Genomic DNA, 22,662 nt, shown 5'->3' with positions numbered 1-22,662 from the left:
GCTCAGTTCCACCATGCGTGGGCAACTCATCTTTAATCGGGACATGCGAGAGTGGATGTTGCTCCTTTATAGAACATTTTCAAAGATTCTGTCTTCTAATAGGCTGTAGGGTGTCTTTTTATTATGAATGCATTTTTGCTGTTATGCAAAATGATGGTGTCAGTAGCCTAAACAGCCAATGCATCTTAAAGGAATGTTCTGGGTTTATTAAAAGTTAAGCTTTTCGTGCTATTTTGTTATCAACAAAGTGAAAATGCATAAAAAAAATTGTTTGCGAAATTTGTTGTCTTCTGCCTGTTTCCATTCAAATGGCCCTTTATTGATAAAAATGGTGTGCGTGATGATGTCATGCTTAAAAACACACAAATCTGCCCTTTCCTTACAGAATGTATGTAGGCCTATATCGTTAATTGTGTAGCTTTCGCCTCCCAGATGTCCCTCATTTTTTCCCCCGAAGTCTTTGTAAAATGGGGAGAGTATTGAGACAATTCATTTAAATTAGCCAGCCTACTGTCATTTTAATTTCACAAATAAATGCAATCAGAAAACGAGGAATTGCTATCAAAAAAGCACTGTTGCACTTCTGATAGGACTGTAAAATTGGTCCTGATGTTGCGCCTATCACAGGTTGCCTCCGGTTCCGACCCAAAGCTGGCAACCTGCACCAAGTGGGGAAAACTTTCAGTTAGTATAAGCCTAGGCTCACCCACCGATGTGTATATGCTGTATGCATAGCTACTATTGATGTGGTGTAATATCAGGGTTTACATAATACATTCCTGATATTCAATAGGCTATTTTGAACAATCATCTAATCTAAAGCATTGCCATCACAACTAGGGATGCACCGATACCACTTTTTCTCTTCTGATTCTGATATCCGAAATCTCCGTATCAGCCAATGCCAGTGTTGTTTTTTTGCATAATCAGTTTAGAATATCTTTACATTATTGTGTGGAACTAATTGAGAATACTCTTTAATATGTAAAGAAACACAAACCTCCAACTACACATTATTTCAATATAAATGTAAAGCTTATTAAGAAACACTTTATTATTAACTAGTAAACTGGATAATGTAGCAGCAAAATTAAAAGTAATTCCAGTCTTCAGTAGAAAAGAACCAGTGTTTTATTTTTGCCTTTTTTCATCAAGAATGTTTCAACTTGCATTTGGACTTTAAAGGATTCAGATCTCTTTTTGTTCAATGTAGTTGTAAAACATCAGTCCACTTTTCATTCACACAGTTATTTTTTGGAACCCATTCAACTTAAATATTGTTTTAAATTGTAAACAAATACTAATGATGATAAAAATAATACATTGTAATTAATATTATTATTATTATTATTATTGACTTTTAATTTATAATACAACAGTAATATATTTAAATCGTGCACTTTTAAAATCCTCACGCTTTAATATTGGCATTCTGAACTATCCAGGACGTCCTGTATGTGTCTGTTTGTAGGCAAGTTCACAGTAGTTTAATTCACTTCTTATTAAAATTCTGGTAAAATGCACCTCTGGTGCCGTTCTAAATGCATATTATAAGCGAACCGAACTATTGAGCATCTACATCTGAGATGCTGTTCTTGAGTAGCGCTCAAATATTGTGCACCGCGCGAAGGCTAAAAATAGCTATGAGTGCATCACCAGCTTCTGTGCGAGTTTGTCAACAGAGCAGCACCATTCACTGATGCTCTGGCGCTGCGCATACTATATATTTATTTATTAAAAACAGCCTTTTGTGATTCACAGAGCTATCGCACGTCTTCAAGTGGCTTTGAATAAAATGCATGAGTCATATGAACTACTTTGATGGTATTTATATGGGTTTTTTATGTCATTTTTGGAGCGTAACGAACATGAATAACGCACAGTATCGGATTTGGATCGGGCTCGTCAGACAGATACCCGATCCATCTAAAACCTTCAGTATCGGTGCCGATAGCGATCCAGGTATCGGATCGGTGCATCCCTAATCACAACTGCATTATGTCCCGCATATTTGTCCAGCAACTTTTAACGACCAACTGAACTTGATTGTCATCTCAAATAAATTTTAGCTTCATAATGCAATTTATATTTTCTGAAGAAGCTCAGCAAATGCGATCTGAGGTAAAGAGGGATAGATTTGAAATATTTAACCGTTTTCAAATTTTCAAAAGCTATTTTTCTGAAAGTGAACTCAGCATTGGACAAATAGTTCTGATAAAAGTCTAGAACATTCTGAGAATGACATTCAGTCGACTTGTTTGTCTATAGAACAGGTTAAGGCTAATTTAAGTTTGTGTAAAGAAAAGGCAATTACAGTATATAGGCCTAACAATATTTTTTGGTTTGGTAATTTATTTATTTTTATTTAATGCTTTATTCGTTTGGTAATTTATTTAATTTAATACAGGGAATTATTGCCAGCATTTTAAAAAAAGATAAACAATATTTTATGGAATTGGGCTTTATGTTAGTATTCCAAAAAAGCACACTGATGCTTTGCTCTTAGTATTGTGTATTTATTTTTTATTTAAAACAACTTTGTGCACAGAAATGATATGTTTTTTATATTGTGGGCTAATTCCATGACCACTGTCTATTATTGTGAATGGTGTGGAAAAGAAACTTTAATAAATAAACGGATGGCTACCGCATTTAAATCAATCGCAAAGAGTGCCCATTCATTTGTTCTCCATGCACTTGTCGATGACAGGTGCATGATACGAGATATTTGTGTTGGCACTCCTGGAAGTGTCATGATGCAGATGTGTCCTCGAAAAAGTGTTTCTAAACCAGTTTTTCACATCATTTGAAGTATTGACATTGAGTTTATGCACTAGGGTTAAACAGAAAAATAATAGCGATAATTTGCATTTCCATCAGCTATATCAGTAATGTTTTTCATGCACTACATCTTTTGTCACACAAAAAAACACCCTTGGATGGAAACGTAGTTTGTGACACAGAAAATAATTTTGACATTTTCAAAATTGTGGTTACAATATCACACTTACAATGGAAGTCTATGGGGTAAGGCATTACAGTGGGTTAAAAAGCAGAACATATTTTTGTTACAGTATTTCTATTGTACAAAAAAAGAGTTTTAGTGTAATAAAAAGTGTAAATTGTCAAAATCATGCTTTTAGGTGGATAAACTCTGGTTATGTGTTATTGGGCATTCACACTGACAGTGATTTGCAATGACAAAGTGACCAAAGTTGTTTATATTCAGCGTTCAGTGGCAATTTGTAGGCAAGTGGTGAGTGGTGGTGGTGGTGTAGTGGTCTAAGCACATAACTGGTAAACTGTTAATCAGAAGGACATTGGTTCAAACCCCACAGCCACCACCATTGTGTCCTTGAGCAAGGCACTTAACTCCAGGTTGCTCTGGGGGATTGTCCCTGTAATAAGTGCACTGTAAGTTGCTTTGGATAAAAGTGTCTGCCAAATGCATAAATGTAAATTTAAATTAGGCAATTTGAGACAACATGAGCTCATGTGATGCAATGACTACCTTAAGTTAAGATAACATATACTGCATTGAAACACTTAGCAATTATGTCTGGGAACTGATACAGATGTCCCAATTTGATTCTGATTCACAAACTCGATTTAATTGCAGATCAGGTAAATTTAGTTGTAATATTCATTTCGCTAACATGTGAAAGAAATAATTATGTTAATAATACAGTGACCTTTTAACTTGATTATTTATTAAAATATACATTTTTTCAATTACATTTTTTAAATAGTTTAGGCACAGGTGGCACAGTGGCTCAGTGTTTAGCACTATCACCTCACAGCAAGAAGGTCCCGGGTCTACTGGGCCTTTCTGTGTGGAGTTTGCATGTTCTCCCTGTGTCCACGTGGGTTTCCTCTGGTTGCTTCTACGCCACCACGAGGACTTAGAGCGAATTGGGCATTCCAAATTGTGGAGAAAAGGGGAGACAAAATCTGTGTACAACCAAAGTACTATTATTACCTGCAGTTCTGGCCAAAGTACCTTCCCCAAAAGTCAGACAGTGAATTATGGTGGTGCTGTCAGTGTTATTTTCACTGGGCCAGAGCTCACTCTCGGTGACACACTGTCTGTTCTGCACCTTCTAAAACTCACTCATCTGGAATTTGTCCTTCTTTTCTCATCACATCACCTCCCTTTATTTCTCTGCAGCTCCGCTAGTTTCTGATACACAAAGCCAAATCAGAAGAAAAAGGGCAAGAATTTCCTGCAAGGAAATGTCGAAAACAAAGTAAAACAACATGCTCCCGGAGTACTCTACAGGCCCAAATTTGTGTGTTTGTCTGTGGGGGAGTCCTTGACTTTCTTTCTTTTGTGGAACAGAACAGCAGTTATTTATATCAGAATGTCCAATCTTTTTTATATACAGTAAAGTAAATAGTAACCACAGCTGTCAAGCAAGATTTTTAAATGGCAAGTCTTTTAGTGAATAACTTAAGACCTTTTCTCACACAAAGCAATCTTAGAATACAGTGCTTGAGTTGTATGGACTACATTTATGATGTTGCTCAATCAATCTCTGAGACAGGTTCTGATCCCGTGGAAACCAGGAAATAATTGCGTTCACATTATCAACAGTGAGCATGATTCGGAGGTTGCATTTTCACTCTAAAATGTAATTTTTACTCCACTGATGGTTAGGTTTAGGGTTGGGGTTGGGGTTTGGGATTGGGAGTTGAAGTTGAATTACATCATTTACAACAAAAAATACAACCTACTTTTGGCACCACACAACACTTCCACCGTCTGCCACTGGGGGCAGTGGTTCGAATTTTTGTAAGCATAGATGGATTTCAGCAGCAAACCCGAATACACAGTGAGATTAGTCTAACGTGACATCTGCTGGGCACCATCGACTTTTTAGAGATCACATGAACATTCTTCAAAACTGCTTTTGTCTTCCTAATAGTATGACCCTTTTGATGGCACTAATATGAATATGAAAACAAATGTTCTCATTAAACCTGAGCATGTTGGTAAACACGGGTTGAAGGTAACCTTTCAAAATCATAATTAGCTGGCTAGCAAAATTGTGTTATTTCAATTAAACACGTGGCCTTTTAAAAATATCAATAATCTTTTAAAGTCGTCTATGAGATATAGAGCTCATGCTGTGTTATACAAGATCACTTCCATTTTATAAGGTCTAACAGTAGGGCAGCTTGCATAATATCTGCTATCCCGTTGCCTTTTACTGTGGTGCTGACATGGCATGTATATGTACACTGGGTCTCGAAAAGTGCTTTCCGTTGTATTTTCCTCCAAACTAACAGTGTGTGCGTGATGCCCTCGGGGTTTGCTGACGGGAGAGAGACTGGCAGCTTCACTCCAAGGCCTGGAGCTCAACTCAACAGCTCAGCACCACCTCATTCTCCTGCAGTGTTTCAGCTGGTCTCAAAATCACATATACTAGTCACTGTGAGACGGTGAGAATTTCTCGGGTGTTTGTGCATTGCTCAGTGGTGTCCTACATCACAAAAAAAGACTAGATTTAAAGGGATAGTTCACCCAAAAATGAAAATTGATGTTAGCCTCAATCACCTTTTACTTTCATTGTATGGCGAAAAAGATGCAATGAATGTGAATGGTGACTGAAATAGTGCTCTTTTGTGTTACGCCAATGAAAGGAAAGCACAACTTGCATTTTATTCAGAAAAAAATTGTTTCAGCTACAATTGTCCTAGAGCAACCTGTGGTGAAGTGTTTCACTCAAGGGCAGAAAGGTGATAGTTCATGCTCTGCTCCCGGCAGCAACCTTCTCATTGCTTGTAACTACACCATATCACCCAATCACAATTATGCAATATTATAAAAAGAGGCAAACTTTGAAAGCCTGATTATGAGGCCCTCTTTAATGTTTCCAGATGAAAGTGCGATAAATAGTTTTGTGTAAACATCCTGACATTAGTGAGTCACAGTACAGCATCTGCTATCTTGGAGTGTTAATACAATGATCAGTAAGCAATGAGGATTGAAGAACCAGCCCCGACTAATTATACTGGTTGGGTGACTTTTTCACATCATATGAATGCAGGATCAGGCCACCTTAAAGGAACAGTTCACCTAAAAAAATTATAATTTTCTCATCATTTACTCACACTCATACCTTAAACTTTCCTCTGCGGAACACAAATATTATTTAAAATAATATATGAGGTGTTTTTGTCCATTTAATATTAGTCAGTGGGGTCCAAAAAGTAAATGGTAAATGGTCTGCATTTATATAGTGTCTTTTTAACCTTAACGGTATTCAAAGCGCTTTACACTGTGACTCATTCACCCATTCACACACCTGCCATTGGGAGCAACTTGGGGTTCAGTGTCTTGCCCAAGGACACTTCGGCATGTGGAGTCATGTGGGCCGGGATTCAAACCGCCAACCCTGCGCTCTACCACCTGAGCCACAGCTGCCCCAAAGTACCTAAAGGCAGCAAGTAATCCATGCTACTCAAGTGGTTCTTAAAGGAAAAGTTAACTTACTCTTATGCCATCCCAGATGTGTATGATGTTCTTTCTTCTGCAGACATGGGGAAACCTGTTTGAAAACAGTGTGTTACATGCACACCAAGGCCATATCTGCAATAATTTGTTTTCAAATGTATCCGGATTAATGTAGACGTAGCCAAATGCGCTGATAACTACCAAAAATCTGCTTATTTAAGCAAATCTGACAATGCAAGAAAACCGTGTTTACATGAGATTTGAAATCATGGTGTATTCTCTGCTTTTGATGTCAAAACGTGAACAATTATACGTACAACACAGCACATTAGGTAACCTAGTAACAATGTCAGTAAGGGTAGTAAAAGGCAACACGAAATCGGTGTAACTGGCAATAATCTACCTGTGTTATTTTTTTTAGCTTCAACCGTTTAGCTCAATAAAGGAAAAACCTTTAAGCCATTAACATGACCACACACATTGTTGACTTATTAAGCATAATCTGTGTTAGACACCTGCACGTAAACTAATTTTTCTTTTTGCAATTGCGTTTGGTGGCACACAAATTGCACACATCAGCTTTAATACATTTCATACATTAAGTAACATACAGCCTTTCATAGTCACTTATAGCACAGGTACAGATCTAAAGATGCATATCCTGCATGTTAACGAACATTAATTTGAAATGTCTGTCCTGAACTTTGCCAACATTCCATGATGAATCTGAGCCTCTAAATATGACGGTGTCATTGAAGCCAGATGGAATGGTTGGTGCAAAGCATTCCCCATCTGTCAGACTCATGACACCTCAATTTCTGCGGAGAATTTTACATGCTTAATATTTCAGCTTCCCTTTGCTTCAAAGCTGTGGCTGACAGGTCGCATGTTTTGAAACGTCCCAACCTGTTTTTCTGATTTGAGTGCTCTGCAGAAGTGACTGCATCCATTCACCTGCGCCTAGGCTCATTTAGCGCATTGAGGTGAGAAATGCAGTCAAAGCATTGCTGTCAGCTCCCCCGTCTCCACGATGGCATTTAAGAGCGAGTGTTTGCCTTAACATTTTAGCTCAATGTTTTACACACCTCTGGCTGTCGGGTTTGTTCCGTCCTGAGCTTGTACATGCTGTTAGTGCCTTAATGCAGATGGACAGACTCAGCAGGTGGAGAGAGTCGATTCAGGGCAGACATTTTATTTTACGATTATTATGTAAATTACTTTTTGAGGGTATGAAGACAGATTTTAAAGGAACCTCTGAATTAATGTAATTTTAGGCGTTTAGATGAAATCCTTTTTTTGGAATATGAAGGTCTTGCACTTGCTGATTTTATAAATGGGACATTTTGTCTTGAAATGTGACAGAATAGCTTTTAAAGCCCTTAAAAGAAAGTACCGTGGCAGTGACTCTGTAAAACGATGGTATCAGTTATTAAAACCATGGTACCTTGTTATATACTATGATACTAACTTATTACAATATTCATGTACCTTGGTGATACTTGCTCTAGGTAGCCTGGTTCAAAAATACAATGGTAATGGTACAATGTACAAAAACATGGTATTACCAGGTATGATGACCAAAAAAATGGTAATACCATAGTATTTTTGGTACCGTAATCCTTGTTAATGATTACCATATTAAAGTACAATGGTATTCACATGTTACTACAAGGTACTTCAAATAATACCATGGTATTATCAAGTTACCATCTTGGAAAAAAACACAAATTTTTGGTCCTTTTTTGTATCTTAACAGTAACCATATTCATGTATAATGGTAATTTCATGGTACCTCAAGAAACTTTAACAAAAAACATGGTATATCCATGGTACATGTCCAAAACAACATGGTACTACTATGTCCAAAATAATTGTTCATACCATGCTACATGTCCAAAAAACGTGGTCCATGCTACATGTCCAAAAAACGTGGTCCATGCTACATGTTCAAAAAAACATGGTATTACATGGTACATGTTCATGAAACATGGTATTACCATGGTACAGTACATATCCAAAAAACAACACTTTGGTACAGATGTTTTTTTGTTGCAAAAATGAATGTATGCATGTATTATGACATTTACATGTTACTCAAATGTACATTGAAGTATATCATGGTGGTATCATTGTACATGTCTAAAAAAACATAATACTACCATGTCCAATAACATTTTATACCATGGTACTTATCCAAAAACTTTATCCATGCTACATGCCCAAAAAACATTATATTACTAGGTACAATGTCCTAATAAACATGGTATTACCATTATGCATGCTGTAACCACCCAAAAAATCATGCTGTTACCATGTTACCCTGCTGGTAACAATACTATAGTATAGGGCTGAAACAATAAGTTGACAAAAAGTTTCGTTTCAAATAGTCATTTGATCTCATTTTAACGTATCATTAGATCACATGATGACACGCGAAAGCACATGACTGAGGAGAGGAAGAATTACACCGATCACAGTCCAGTTGCACGCTAAATTTTCAAATAGCTTCAGTGGGAGTAGATCGCAAAATATGAGGGAATTATACAAAAATACCAAATAAGTAAATACAGAAGCACTCTCGTTGTGGAATAAGCAGAGCCTGAGCTCTTTAAAGGAATGACCCTGGCGTTACATCTTTAATGCGGTTATATTTAGTGTGTTAATAAGGAAGCAGATCATGTAAATAACTACAAACTCCGAAACTGGCATTCGTCTGTGCGGTCAGTGCCTCATCTATGAGTTGTGTGAAGTGTCCCGATCTAAGGGGGAAATATTGAAACTGCGTTCATCGAGCGCACACTTGCTGCAGCTAGATTATAACATGATGCAGGCAAATTATTGAATCATAATATATGTCACTGCGTGTTTCTTATTGTGAAGAAAATTGGCAATGTTTGGCAGTGAATTGTTTACTGAATTAAACTTAATAAAAAGTTGTTTTTTCGTTAATTCAGTGAATGTAATTTAGAGGTATTTTTAAATATGATTTTGTCCTCTTTATTATTATTAAGCATGTTTAATGCAAACTTTTATGTCAGACCACAAGCTGAAAAATCGGTTATTAAGAGCTAATGATTAATCGTTGCAATAGTCGCCCGGATAGTCGAATAATCGTTCTAATAATCATTAGATTAGTCGATTATCAGAATAATTTTCAGTTACAGTCCTACTGTGGTTCATACTGGTACTTTTTTGTGTCTTAATAATCACTGTATTCATGTATCATGGTATTAAAATGGTTATTGTCCAAAAAGTATGGTTTTACCATGTTACCATGCCCTAAAAGACCATATTAATACTATGCTACATTTTGGTTTCTTAATAATTACTGTATTCGTGTATCATGGTATTTATCAAATCATCAAAATGCATCAAAAAAATGATACTACCATGTTACAAACCTTGGTAATATCATGCTATATGTCCAAAAGAACATAGCATTAACATGGTACATGTCCAGAATAACAAGTTATTACCAGTTACAATGTCCAAAACAAAACAGTAATACCATGGTACTAGTCAATAAATAAATACATATGGTTATACCATGGTTAATGTTCAAAAAGCACACTTTTTGGTACTTTTTGTGAATGTAGGAAATAAGACATTCAGAGGGATCTGTTGAAAATGGGCAGCCTATTCTTTTCTGTCTGTGCAGTCTTGGTTGTGGTCGGTTCCAGGTCTTTTCAGTGTCTGAATGAGCAATTGGTTGGAGGGTTTTGGCAGGCCTGTACACTTAGTGCTTCTCTGTGGGCAACAGTCATTGAAACACCGCTCACACCCCAGACTGCCTCCCGTTCATGCATGGAGGACAAGATGGAGGAGTCAAGGCACTGAGAAGAGTTCTGGCAGAGGGTAGTGAGAGAGGACTAGGGGGGAAAAAAAGAGAGAAAACGGTGCCTCTTTTCAAAAGTTCCCTCTTTTTATGCATGCATCAGAAATCCATCAAAGTATGTCACAGTTATGAAACATCTTACTGTCACCAAGACAATAAGATCTCTGTGTTGGTGACAAACAATATCTTAGATTTGTAGATGTAGACAGAGCAGCTTTTTGCTCAGGGTTTTTTGAAAGCAATGAATCAATTAATATTTGTTTTAAAGGAACAACCATTTTCGTCATTTACAAGATTAACTGGACACCACTAGCTGAATCAAACATGCAGTATTTTCAGCATAGCATACTACAGTTAGAAACGTTTATCTTTGCAAACTGCATATTGTCTTTTAAAAAAAAATCATTGGCAGTATTAGACTGATCACACTGTGAATTCGGAGAAAGGAGTTTAAAAGCTCTGCTGCAGAAAGTGGTCTGTGCTTACCAAAATAGGAACCACTGCCCCCAGTGGTGGAAGCTGGAAGTGTTGTTGAGGTGAAATGTCAACAGAGTGGCGCCAAAAGCGAGTTATATTCTTTTAAAGTTGTAAATTACATAATACAGTGAACAGGAATGCAAATTTATTCACCATATGACCTAACCCAAACCCCAAGCCTAAACCTCTAATAATCAGTGGAGCAAAAATGTAATTTTAGAGCAAAAATCCAACCTCCGAATCACGCTTTCCATTGTTTATGTGAACGCTATTACATCCTGATTTCCCCTGGACAAGATAACGTATGTCTCGGTTGCTCACACTATCAGTAGTGCCACAGGGAAGATAAACACATTTTAATTTGATGCAAAAATGTCTGATGGGGATGGCATTTGACAGTAATTCAGCAGTGTGGAGTCAATTTCAGAATACATGAACATTCGGATGCAGAAAGTTGATTTCCCGTGTGATCAAGTTGGCAGTATGCAGGAAGCAAATTAGCACGTTGCAAAACAGGGTATGTTCGAAATAGCATACAACCATGCTACTCTGCTAATTCTCTATATTATTGATTGTATCATTAAAAGTAGTCTCTGTATGACAGTTGGTTGGAGGGGAGGGGTTAAATAATAAGAGGGCTTGGTAATGTCACCAGTGCATTATTCATACTATTTCACTTTTTATTTATTAGTGTATTTATTTTTCTAAATAGTAGGTAGTATGCTGTAAGCAATATGCTAATATTCCAATCCAAACATAGTCTGTGTGTTTCTGCATGCAATTACCCAAAGAAAGATCATTCACCTATCTCGCTTCTTAATCTGTTTGATCCCTGTGTGTACTTCGTAAGAATTGAGAGGAAATGTGCCTTTGATGTATTGTCTCTCTTTGTTCTGCTCAGAAGTGGTTAATCAAACTCTTGTCATATCATAGAAAACGTTACTCATTGCACCCATCCTTTGAGGAACACACAGTCCCAAAACAACATTAATAAAATGGAAGTAAAGGTCAGTATGTTGAGGAAGGTGTGCTGGGATTAAAGGCAAAGGACAGAGAAAAAGATGGCGGAATAGAGAGAGGAAGGATGGCGCAAAGAACAGTAGCACAGCTGCCATGTGCAGACGGATCACACCTGTGCAGATGCCCTGAGATGCTTGAATGACGAGCAGGCAGAAGATGCCATCTGCCTCAAAGTGTCGGCTGTGCCAGTTGCCGTCCTGGAGGGGATCCAAGGGGATCTAGATAATAGATCAGTACCTTCTGTTCAATTCAAATAATTATAAAATAAAATATATTACAAATATAATAATTCAGAATATTACAATCATGCATTACATTATTGTGGCAGACGAGTACAGCATTGATAAGACAAAACAAAAAGTGGCTTTTGAAATCTGTAGTATCAATATTATTTATTTCCATATTATGGAACACAAGCCTATTATTGGCCTACAGTTCACAATAATCCATTTAGTAATGAGATATACTTAATATTAAAGGCTTTTCTAAGGATACGTCAATGTACACTTGAATCCGATGGACGCTTCTTTGATATGGACGCGTCTCACTTTGGTTGTGTTGTGACGTTTGGTTGTCGTTTTTAGGTCGTTATATCAAATTAAATGTAGTTTTAAACTTTGAAAAACACGTCTTGAGATCTCTGCATTCGGAATTGCGCTCTGTCCAGCTGTCTTTAAACTAGTGCTATCAGTCGATTAAACATATTTATTGCGATTAATCGCATTATTTTGATACTAAATATTCTTCTTTTCCTGACAAAATGCAATAATTTTCTTCTTAGGGAAAAAATACAAAACAATATAATGCTTTATTAACATATTCCAATCAAAGCCTTCCACAGTATAAAGATGGAAATGCACTAAAATAGCACCAATTCAAGTAACATTTAACGTTTCCCAAAATCTAAGTGTGCTATGAATAATAGAAAGAATTAGTACCCAAAAAGTTTGCATATTCATTGCAATGGGCTTTATATCTATATTACTCTCATCCTCCACAATATACAGTGTATCTGCCAGTTGAATATGGCTATCCACTTTGTTACAGCAATCGTGAAGCCGTGTTCATGAATTGCATCATGGCATCAGTGCCACTTTGATCTACAAAAGCGCTTGCAGACAAAAATCTCATTTTGTATTTTGGTGATTAGTTAAGATTTGGTGTGCTTTTGTGGTAATTAAAATGTTCCTTACATAGGCTGAAAAATACTTGATTTCTGTCACAAGTCCCATCTGGGCTTGTTTTGTACAACAAATAGCATCAAGAGCTCATTTTCCCATCACTGACACTTTGTGTTTGTTTGTGGTGTGTGCATCAATGTAATGAGTCCGGGTGGACATATTGCAAAGGTTCCACCCTTCTAACCAGTGTTTATGCTGGTTCACACTGTATTAATGGTAAATTAATTGATCACAATTAAGGAAAATGAATGCATTAAACCTTTTAAATTAATCACATGCATTAACTTGTTCATTTTTGACAGCTCTAGTTGAACGCTGAAAAGGGCAAGCATATAAAGGTACCACTGAAAATGTATTTATTGCTATTTTTCAAAAGATTAGGGCCACATTATTCATTTACATGATTTTTTTTTTTGTTGTTGTTGTTGTTTATATTGCTTTTATTTAAAATGTTATAGCTTGTATAAATCATGAAAATAGCATCGAAAAGATAGGAGCGTTTGCCTCGAGGTCAGCTGCCTTCTTGAAAAATGCTGCCATTTTATATTTAAATAAAGATTGTGAGTTGATGACAGATTTATATAAAAAAGTTGCATGTCCCCAGTATTTGCAGGGAACCCTTTTTCAATATTTTTTACCAAAATGTGACCAACTTACTCATTGCTCCTCTCCCCAGACTCTAGATGTTTGTTTCCCCAGGATACAAAAACTTTTTTAAGGTTAACCACAAGAAAGCGTTCTCATCTTGTGCTGTCATTAGTGTCAAGCAAGCGTGTGGTTTGTTCTATGTACAGCAGTGCATTGCCAATACAGTTGGAGTTTCACTTACTGCCCCTACTGAAAACAGGTGGTACTTCAAGCTTGAATTGCTCCTATGGTAGGAATATTCCTTATTGTAGTTCAGGAACATAATAAGTTGCGTTACGTTTTTGAACACGTTATTTTTTAGATAATTAATCGCACCAAATGAACGCTTTAAAACGACAGCCCTATTTTTTATTTAATGGGGTTTTCTTTTTCCTTTGCTCCTAAAATGTTCTCATTTGAAAACTCAAATGTTTCCTAATACCAACATTTTCCAAAGTCTCCATTTTTGATGGAGGACAACACTGTTCCAGCACTGTCTTTTGTTTTATAACTCATCAAGAAAACCAATCATGCTTCTCATGTCCAGATTTTGATGCTAGGCCTTATTACAGACTCACGTTGATTTGGGCTGAAAAGCTTCGCATGCTTGGTGAATGTGCCATCTGTACTTGATCAAGATTGACAGCTCTTATTTTCCACATTGATGGGCGATTGACTCTATAGCTGTACAGTCACCACCAATTTGATGGCACGTTCACAAAGTGTTTGAACATGTTTACAGACATTCAACAAATGATAAGGGCAGTAGGATGGTAATTTATTGGTTCAGTGTTGTATCAGTGATGCTTGGCAGCGGCATACTGCAAATGGGGAGCACCCTCCACAAGTGATGACATCAAATGTGAGTGTTTGTCCAGTTCCAGAAGTAGACATCTGTTTAATATTTTTAATAGGGCATTGATTATTAATTATAACTTGTTTACCATTAAAGACAGACCAACCAAGGTTGTTATTCGAGGATATATGCTTCTTCTGAAGCCATCATTATGCATTATGTCAACTTAAAAAATGTGCTTAATAGGGGAATTTCTGATGAAGAACTACACTAAGATCCATTTTGATCGCTCTAGCAATCAAATCAACCCCCCCCCCCCCCCCCATAGAGCAAGTACTGCAACAGTGGGACAGTATTTATGCAGCAATGATGTTCTATGAGACCTGTCCCAGTGCAATCAATGTATGCTCCAATTTAGCATTGGAGAATGGCTCAGCTGACCCAATGGGGGCATGTAGTGACCGTCCTGCATCATCGACCCAATGTCTGTTACTGTTTGTGCTGCTCTCATTCGCTTCCATTGGAGAAAAATCCTTATTTCTGGTCCCTGATCTTCTCTCTCTCTCTCCCTCTCATGTGATTTTCCTGTGCTAGTGATAGTCCCTGTAACTGCCATTGAGCTCTGGGCTGATTGTCACTGCTAATGAGGCGGGGGTTTAAATTAGTGAGCCAGAGCAATGGTCCCTAGGGAAAATGACTGTCACCATATAGATAGAAAATGTAATTTAGATTAATATGTGGAATGTGAGGCTGCAATCAATAGTTCAAACATAATTACCATGAAATCATTTGTATATAGAAAAACAGTATTTAGGGATGCAACAATATTGAAATTTTTAAAGATACTGTTATCTAATGAGGTAAGATTCTGATAGCCGATAAAGCACATACTACATTGGATTAGGACAAAGCCCTAACTCTAAGTATTAAACAGGTGCATTAATTGTTGCAATGTTTGTGAATGGGCTACAACAACATTAGACTATTTCGGGTTCCACTTCTGTCAGCTAAGAACAGAAAGCTGAGGCTGCAGTGGTTCTACCATCTGTGAACCTTAGCAGAAATTGAGATTCATCAGACCAGGCTACATTTTTCCGGTCTTTAACTGTCCAGCTTTGGTGCCTGTGCCCTCTACACTCACAATGATGGATGATCGGAGATACTTAAAACTCTTGGTTAAGTCACATCGTAAAGAAATTACAGTACAACTCATGGCTATGTTTAATAGTGAAAGTAAGAGCATTTCCACACGAACAATGTGACGAGAACTTACAGAATTGGGACTACACAGCTGTTTGGCCACAAGAAAGCCACTTGTTTGTGAGGCTAATTGGAAAAAATGACTTCAATGTGCTAGGGAGCATAAAGATTGGACTGTGGAGCAATGGAAAAAGGTCATATGGTCTGATGAGTCCAGATTTACTTTATTCCAAAACCATGGGTGCCTCAGGTAAGAAGGGAAGCACATCCGTCATGCAAAGTGCTCACTCTACAAGCCTCTGGAGGCAGTGTTATGATCTGGGGTTGCTTCGATTAGTCAGGTCTAGGCTCAGCAATCTTATGCAGCAATAAAATGAAGTCAGCTGACTACCTGAATGTACTGAATGACCAAGTTATTCCATCAATGGATTTTTCATATTCCAGATCAACAATGCCAAGATTCATCAGGCTCAAATTGTTAAAGAGTGATTCAGGGAGCACGAGGAATCATTTTCACACATGAATTGGCCACCACAGAGTCCTGACCTTAACCCAATTGAAAGTCTTTGGGATGTGCTGGAGAAGACTTTACAGAGTGGTTTGACTCTCCGGTCATCAATACAAGATCTCAGCAAAAAATGAATGCAACTCTGGATGGAAATTAATGTTGTGACGTTGGCCAAGGTTATCGAAACATTGCCATGACGAATGCATGCCGTAATCAAAGCTAAAGGCATTCCAACTAAATATTAGAGTATGCAACTTTTTCCGTGATCTTAAGATATCAGCATAAGCCATTGAAAATCACATATCGGTTAACCTCTAATAAAATCCTTTTCTGTGATCGCAAGAGTCCCCCAAAGCAGTCATGTACATTCAGTGAGTACAAAGCTCCCTCTTACAGACTAACTTCTACTGCAGCCCTCCCAGAATGTGCAGCAGGGCTCCAAGATCAACCGTTTAAGGTATAACGGTTGATGATTGTGAACGATGTCTGCTACAACATGCCAATTACCACGCTTATGTTCTCGCTAAATGCTTGTTATACTCCGCCCTGGGGTTTATAATTCACATGGCCAGCTATTTAGCAAATTTTCACCTAAAAAGTATGATGTTTTGTACCTTGTACTCATTATAAGGGATGTAGCATTCACATTCGGCTCTTTTCCACAGTGACTTAATAGGAACGAACAGGAATGCGCCCCAAGGAATTTATGGTGACAGTAATTGTCTGTTTGTCAACTTTAAAGCGAGTTGAGAATGTCACCGGCAGTCCAAAAAGGAAGGGCATAAAAGCAGACAAATGTGCAGATTGAATAGTCAAGGTTAGTTATATGTTGTTCTATTCAGTCATGCGGTCAAACCTTGACAAGTGTGGAATTCTTGCCTGCATCCATACAGCCAATGGCTGTGGCCTTTATGTGCTCTGCCCAGAAACACAAGCTCTTGCTTAGTCTCTCTCTCTCTCTCTCTCTCTCTCTCTCTCAAGCACCCCACCTCCACCCACCCACCCCCATCCACCACCCTCTTTATCTCGCGCAATCCCTTCTTTCACAAACACTCTGTTACTCTTGCTCTCTATTGTGGGATCATTGACACCTTTAATGAGTCAGCGCACAGTCATACCACTAATCGGTGATAATGGGATGCTGTAAAGACGGGGAGATGTGGAAGTGCGTGGGAAGATCTGCTCAAATTTGCGAGCTTGTTTTTATCAGTTTGGTCAAACACAGTAATTTTTAGCTTATTTTGATTACCATTCTTGTATGGTTGCTGTTGGCTTATAGCAACGTCCCGATAAAGACGCAAGTGTCTAGTGGAGGTAATTAGTGTGTAATTTGTCAGAAATTAAAGGTCTTTCCAGATATCTCTATGTTGCATTTTGTTTTTGTCAAACAAACTCATTCATACTTTACTTTGATGCTCTTTCTAGTATGTTTGCTGCTGGCATTTAAAACTATAAAGATGCAATTGTCCTGTGGAGGTAAATAGACTTATTTGTCTGAAAACATTGGTCTCTCCACATCTCTCTAGGTTTTTTCTTTTTTCTTTTTGCTTGTAGTTTATAAGTTCGGTCAAACAAAGTCATACATTCATTATTTTGATCCCATGTCTCATATAATTGCGGCCTTCTTTTAACATTGTCCTGATAAAGACTCAACTGTTTTGCGGAGGTAAATAGGCTGATTTGTCAAAGTTACAGTCTCTCCAAATTTCTCTAGGTTGTTTTTTTGCTGATAGTTTATCAGTTTGGTCAAACAAAGTAATTCATAGTTTATTTTATTGCCCTGTAAAGGGGTTAAGATGGGCAATGAGGAGGCGAGAACTGGCTTGGCAATCTAAATAATAGTTTAATTAAGAACTGAACCAAAAAACACAAACACACACAAGTATCGGGCAGCTGCCCATAAATCTCTCTCTCTCTGTCGCACTGCCATCTCCAGTCGGCCCTTATCCCTCTCGGGTAATTCAGCCTGATTAGGGGCCGGGTGTGCGGAATCACGACCCGGCCCTGCCCTCCACCCTGCCACATTCCTCCCCCATTCTCTTAGGCCGGGGTGCCCCCGGCATGACGTACCCCCCACCCCCCCTTCCCTGTCCCATCTGCCGGCAGGTCATCCCCGTCTACTTGGATCAGGGGAGGGGACAAGGGGAGGGAAACCAAAAAAAATGTGGCACCTACACGCCATAACGCAGATTGTGACAGATTAACAAAACATTTAAAAAGAGAGGGAAAAGGCCAACACGGAGTGACGGTGTGAGAGAGAGAGAGAGAGAGAGAGAGAGAGAGAAAGAAAAAAACACTTATTCGCCGGTTCTCCGATATGCCATAGCTTGGTCCTCGGCCACTCCTCCACCCTCTAATGGATGACAGCCACGTCTCCCCAGGCGGATCGGAGGCAGTCCTCCGGCCCCTGGCGGATGGAACACCTGCCGTGTTTTTGGTGGATGGTAGGGGTCTCCCCCGTCCCTGGCAGCGGTAACCGCTCCAGGCGGTTGGTTAGGAGCCCCTCCTCCCCTTGCGGTCGGTGGCCGTTCCTCCGCTTCCAGGTTGGCCGGGCTCCTCTGTCCTCCGGCGGATGGCGCAGCTGCTCCTTTGGGGTGGATGTTAGTGGCGAGAACTCCACTACGGCGTATCCCTCCTGCTTCTCGGATTTTTGGCACCAGTGTAAAGGGGTTAAGATGGGCAAGGAGGAGGCGAGAACCGGCTTGATAATATAAATAATAGTTTAATGAAGAACTGAACCAAAAGACACAAACACACACAGGTGTCGGGCAGCTGCCCGTACATCTCTCTCTCTGTCACACAGCCATCTCTAGTCGGTCCTTATCCCTCTCTGGCTAATCGGCCTGATTAGGGGCCGGGTGTCACGACCCGGCCCCACCCTCCGCCCTGCCACATGCCCTTTCTTGTATGATTGCTGCCTTCTTAGAGCAGTGTCCCGATAAAGACGCAAGTGTCTTTTGGAGGTAAATAGACGGACGGGCATTTGTCAGAAAATATTGGTGTCTTCAAATCTCCAAGTTGTTGCATTGTTTTTCGGCTGATAGTTTATAAGTTTAGTCAAATAACGTAATTTGTAGTTTACTTTAATTCCCATTCAAGATTGCTGCTGGCTTTCAGTAACATCCTGGTAAAGACACAACTGTAGTGTGGAGGTAAATAGACTGATTTGTTGAAATATATAGAAATCTCTCCAGGTTGTTAAAACAATGGCATCTAACTGAAAGTCCTCCATCTGCTTTCTAGGCTGCAATTATGACAAGTGAATGCCTCTATTCTGATTTTGGCAAATTCATTCTTCGCAGCCTTTGGAATTGATCCATGCACACAAAGGGAAGCAGGGTAGTAACCATCAAGCGTTTGTACACAGATGACAGGATCTTGGGGTTCTGATCTGGATTGGTTGGGATCTTCCTCTTGTCAAGCGCATTTGGTGAAAAGAACTTTGTGCAGCATGATTGCCTCGCTTTCACTTCTGTTTGAATGTCAAATGATTCTGTATAAAGGAATAATATTCCTAAATTTCAAGAGATGTGCAGGCGATGGGCCAGGATTACTGAGACAGGAAGCTTCATCTGCAACCAGAGTAAACAAATAATATAGGAGTTTATTTATGAGCCATATTTCATAAAACTCTTCTGAATTATTTAAATGTAAATTGATGTTCATATGTAGCCCAAGTTGTTGTATATTTTCTTTTTAACAATATTAACTCTTACAATACAATACTGTGGCAGTACCATAGTTCATTGAAGGTATCAGATGTTTATACTTCATTTACCATGGTATTGTAATGCAACTAAAATGTCTAAGAATACCACAGTATTGTGGGGGGTCTGGGTAGCTCAGTGGGTAAAGATGCTGACTACCACCCCTGGAGTCGCGAGTTCAAATCAGGGCGTGCTGAGTGACTCCAGCCAGGTCTCCTAAGCAACCAAATTGGCCTGGTTGCTAGGGAGAGTAGAGTCACATGGGGTAACTTCCTCATTGTCGCTATAATGTGGTTTTCTCTCAGTGGGGCGTGTGGTGAGTTGTGTGTGGATGTATGTGAATAGCATGAAGCCTCCACACGTGCTGTCTCCGCAGTAACAAGCCACGTGATAAGATGCGCGGGTTGACTGTCTCAGATGCGGAGGCAACTCCGCCACCCGGATTGAGGTGAATCACTACACCACCATGAGGACTTGGAGCGCTTTGGGAATTGGGCATTCCAAATTGGGGAGAATACCATAGTATTACAATAAAAAGCCATGGTAATATGTGCATTATAATATTTTATGTGTAAAATAGATGTTTACAATAAAGTACCCTCACAAAACAAAATACCATGGTTGTACTATGTTTTTTGGACATGATAATACCACGGTATATTTGGTACTATGAGGGTACTTTTTTGTCCCATATACTTTAATATACAGTTGAAGTCAGAGGTTTACATACACCTTAGCCAAATACATTTAAACACAATTCCTGGTATTTAATCATAGAAAACATTCCCTGTCTTAGGTCAGTTAGGATCACTTCTTTATTTTAAGAATGTGAAATATCAGAATAATAGTTGAGAGAATTATTTATTTCAGATTTTATTTCTTTCACCACATTCCCAGTGGGTCAGAAGTTTACACACACTTTGTTAGTATTTGTAGCATTGCCTTTAAATTGTTTAACTTGGGTCAAACATTTTGGGTTGCCCTCCACAAGCTTCTCACAATAAGTTGCTGAAATGTTGGCCCATTGCTCCAGACAGAACTGGTGTAACTGAGTCAGGTTTGTAGGACTCATTGCTCACGCATTGCTTTTTCAGGTCTGCCCACACATTTTCTACTGGACTAAGTTCAGGGTTTTGTGATGTCCACTCCAATACTTTGACTTTGTTGTCCTTAAGCCATTTTGCCACAACTTTGGTGGTATGCTTTGTCCATTTGGAAGACCATTTTGTGACCGAGCTTTACCTTCTTGGTTGATGTCTTGAGATGTTGCTTCAATATATCCACATAATTTTCCTTCCTCATGATGCCATCTATTTTGTGAAGTAGGAGGCTTCATGGTTGGGATGGTGATCTTCGGGTTGCAAGCCTCACCCTTTTTCCTCCAAACATAACAATGGTCATTATGGCCAAACAATTCCATTTTTGTTTCATCAGACCAGAGGACATTTCTACAAAAATAAGATCTTTGTCCCCATGTGCACTTGCTAACTGTAGTCTGGCTTTTTTATGGTGGTTTTGTAGCAGTGGCTTCTTCCTTGCAGAGCAGCCTTTCAGGTAATGTCGATATAGGACTCTGTGGCAGGGCGGAGGGCGGGGCCGGGCAGTGATGCTGCACACATGCCCCCTAATCAGGCTGATCAAGCCCGAGAGAGGTGGCAGTTCGAGAGAGAGAGAGAGAGAGAACTACAGGCAGCTGCTCTGTATGTGTTTGTGTTTTTGATTAAGTTAACCATTAAATATGATTTTTATAGTTTGCTAATATGAAATCTGAGAGTGGAGAGTGGAATTAGTTTTAACGACTTCAGCCTAAGTGTTCTGACTTCAACTGTATATACTATCACAATAACACATTTTTAGTATCCATCATATTTCATAGTATGACCATTATAATCATATACATGGTATTTTTAATGGTACTGTAAGGTAAGGCACTTCTACCATGTCCATAACACTTTGGTAATACCATGCTACCTTTTTGTGAGTAAAATGAAGTCATTTTCACACATCAAAATACCATAAAATATATATATATATATATATATATATATATATATATATATATATATATATATATATATATACTTAAAACAAATATTTTATTGGTATAAGGTAAGGTAACATTATGATAGTCTTTACAAGCCATGGTATTACCATGGTAACATGTCCAAAATCCATGGTATTACTATGGTATTTTTTTGTTAGAGAAATACATATTCACACAGCAGCTTAAAACAACATTCATAAGTTTGGGCCAATTTTAGACATATATTAATATTTTTTGCATGAACAAGCTGCCATCGTTTTTTTGCCCTTTCTGCGTTTCTTCTCATCTGGCCATTTTTTGAGTCACATTTGTTCTGTTTCCGTCGTCACTATAAGGAAAAGCTGTCTGAGTCATAATCCGACAGAATAAGCAGTGTGCAGGGGGACAGAAAGAAACCGAGTCAAGGAAGCAAGATAAAGAGAAGAGAGAGACATCATGAAAGAGAGGGAGGTTTAAGTTGATGACAGCCACAGGATTAATTTCTCAATCAGCCTCCATTCTGCTGTTTTGGATAGGGGCTCTAAGATGCTCTGCCCTTAGTAATTGCTGTGCAGTTTGGGCCCCTGCGACTCCTTGTTTGAGGCTCTCATTTTCTCGTGGCTGTGAATGAGTGCATAGACTTGCTGCCATTCACGGGGCTAGCTGAAGCGTACTGACACTCTGTGACGCGTGGCTCACTCTAAGTGTAGATAGGCTGTTAATGTCTGCTTGACATGAGCAATTTCTAACTGGTGAAAAGGTTCATTTATCATTCAGAATAGCAGGGAAAATAATGTAGTAGACATTTTGGGTGATTGAAGTATATTATGT

General features: G+C 38.7%; 1 protein-coding gene and 1 long non-coding RNA gene across 2 annotated transcripts in view; one reads left to right on the top strand and one right to left on the bottom strand.

The window, feature by feature from the left end:
- Nucleotides 1-22,662, top strand: part of LOC127636341 (seizure 6-like protein) — a 47,895-nt gene that overhangs the window by 1,333 nt on the left and 23,900 nt on the right. The gene's annotated exons all lie outside the window — the stretch shown is intronic.
- LOC127636344 (uncharacterized) overlaps nt 8,543-22,662 on the bottom strand; it is a 46,511-nt gene continuing 32,391 nt past the window's right edge. The window contains exons 3-4 of the long non-coding RNA XR_007969576.1: nt 11,902-12,007; nt 8,543-10,326 (exon numbers count right to left, since the gene is read on the bottom strand). This is a non-coding gene — a long non-coding RNA (uncharacterized LOC127636344). The remainder of the gene's footprint in view (nt 10,327-11,901; nt 12,008-22,662) is intronic.

The sequence above is a fragment of the Xyrauchen texanus genome, chromosome 44, assembly GCF_025860055.1.
Source record: "Xyrauchen texanus isolate HMW12.3.18 chromosome 44, RBS_HiC_50CHRs, whole genome shotgun sequence".
Taxonomy (NCBI): domain Eukaryota; kingdom Metazoa; phylum Chordata; class Actinopteri; order Cypriniformes; family Catostomidae; genus Xyrauchen; species Xyrauchen texanus.
This window is presented reverse-complemented; position numbering and strand designations above follow the sequence as displayed.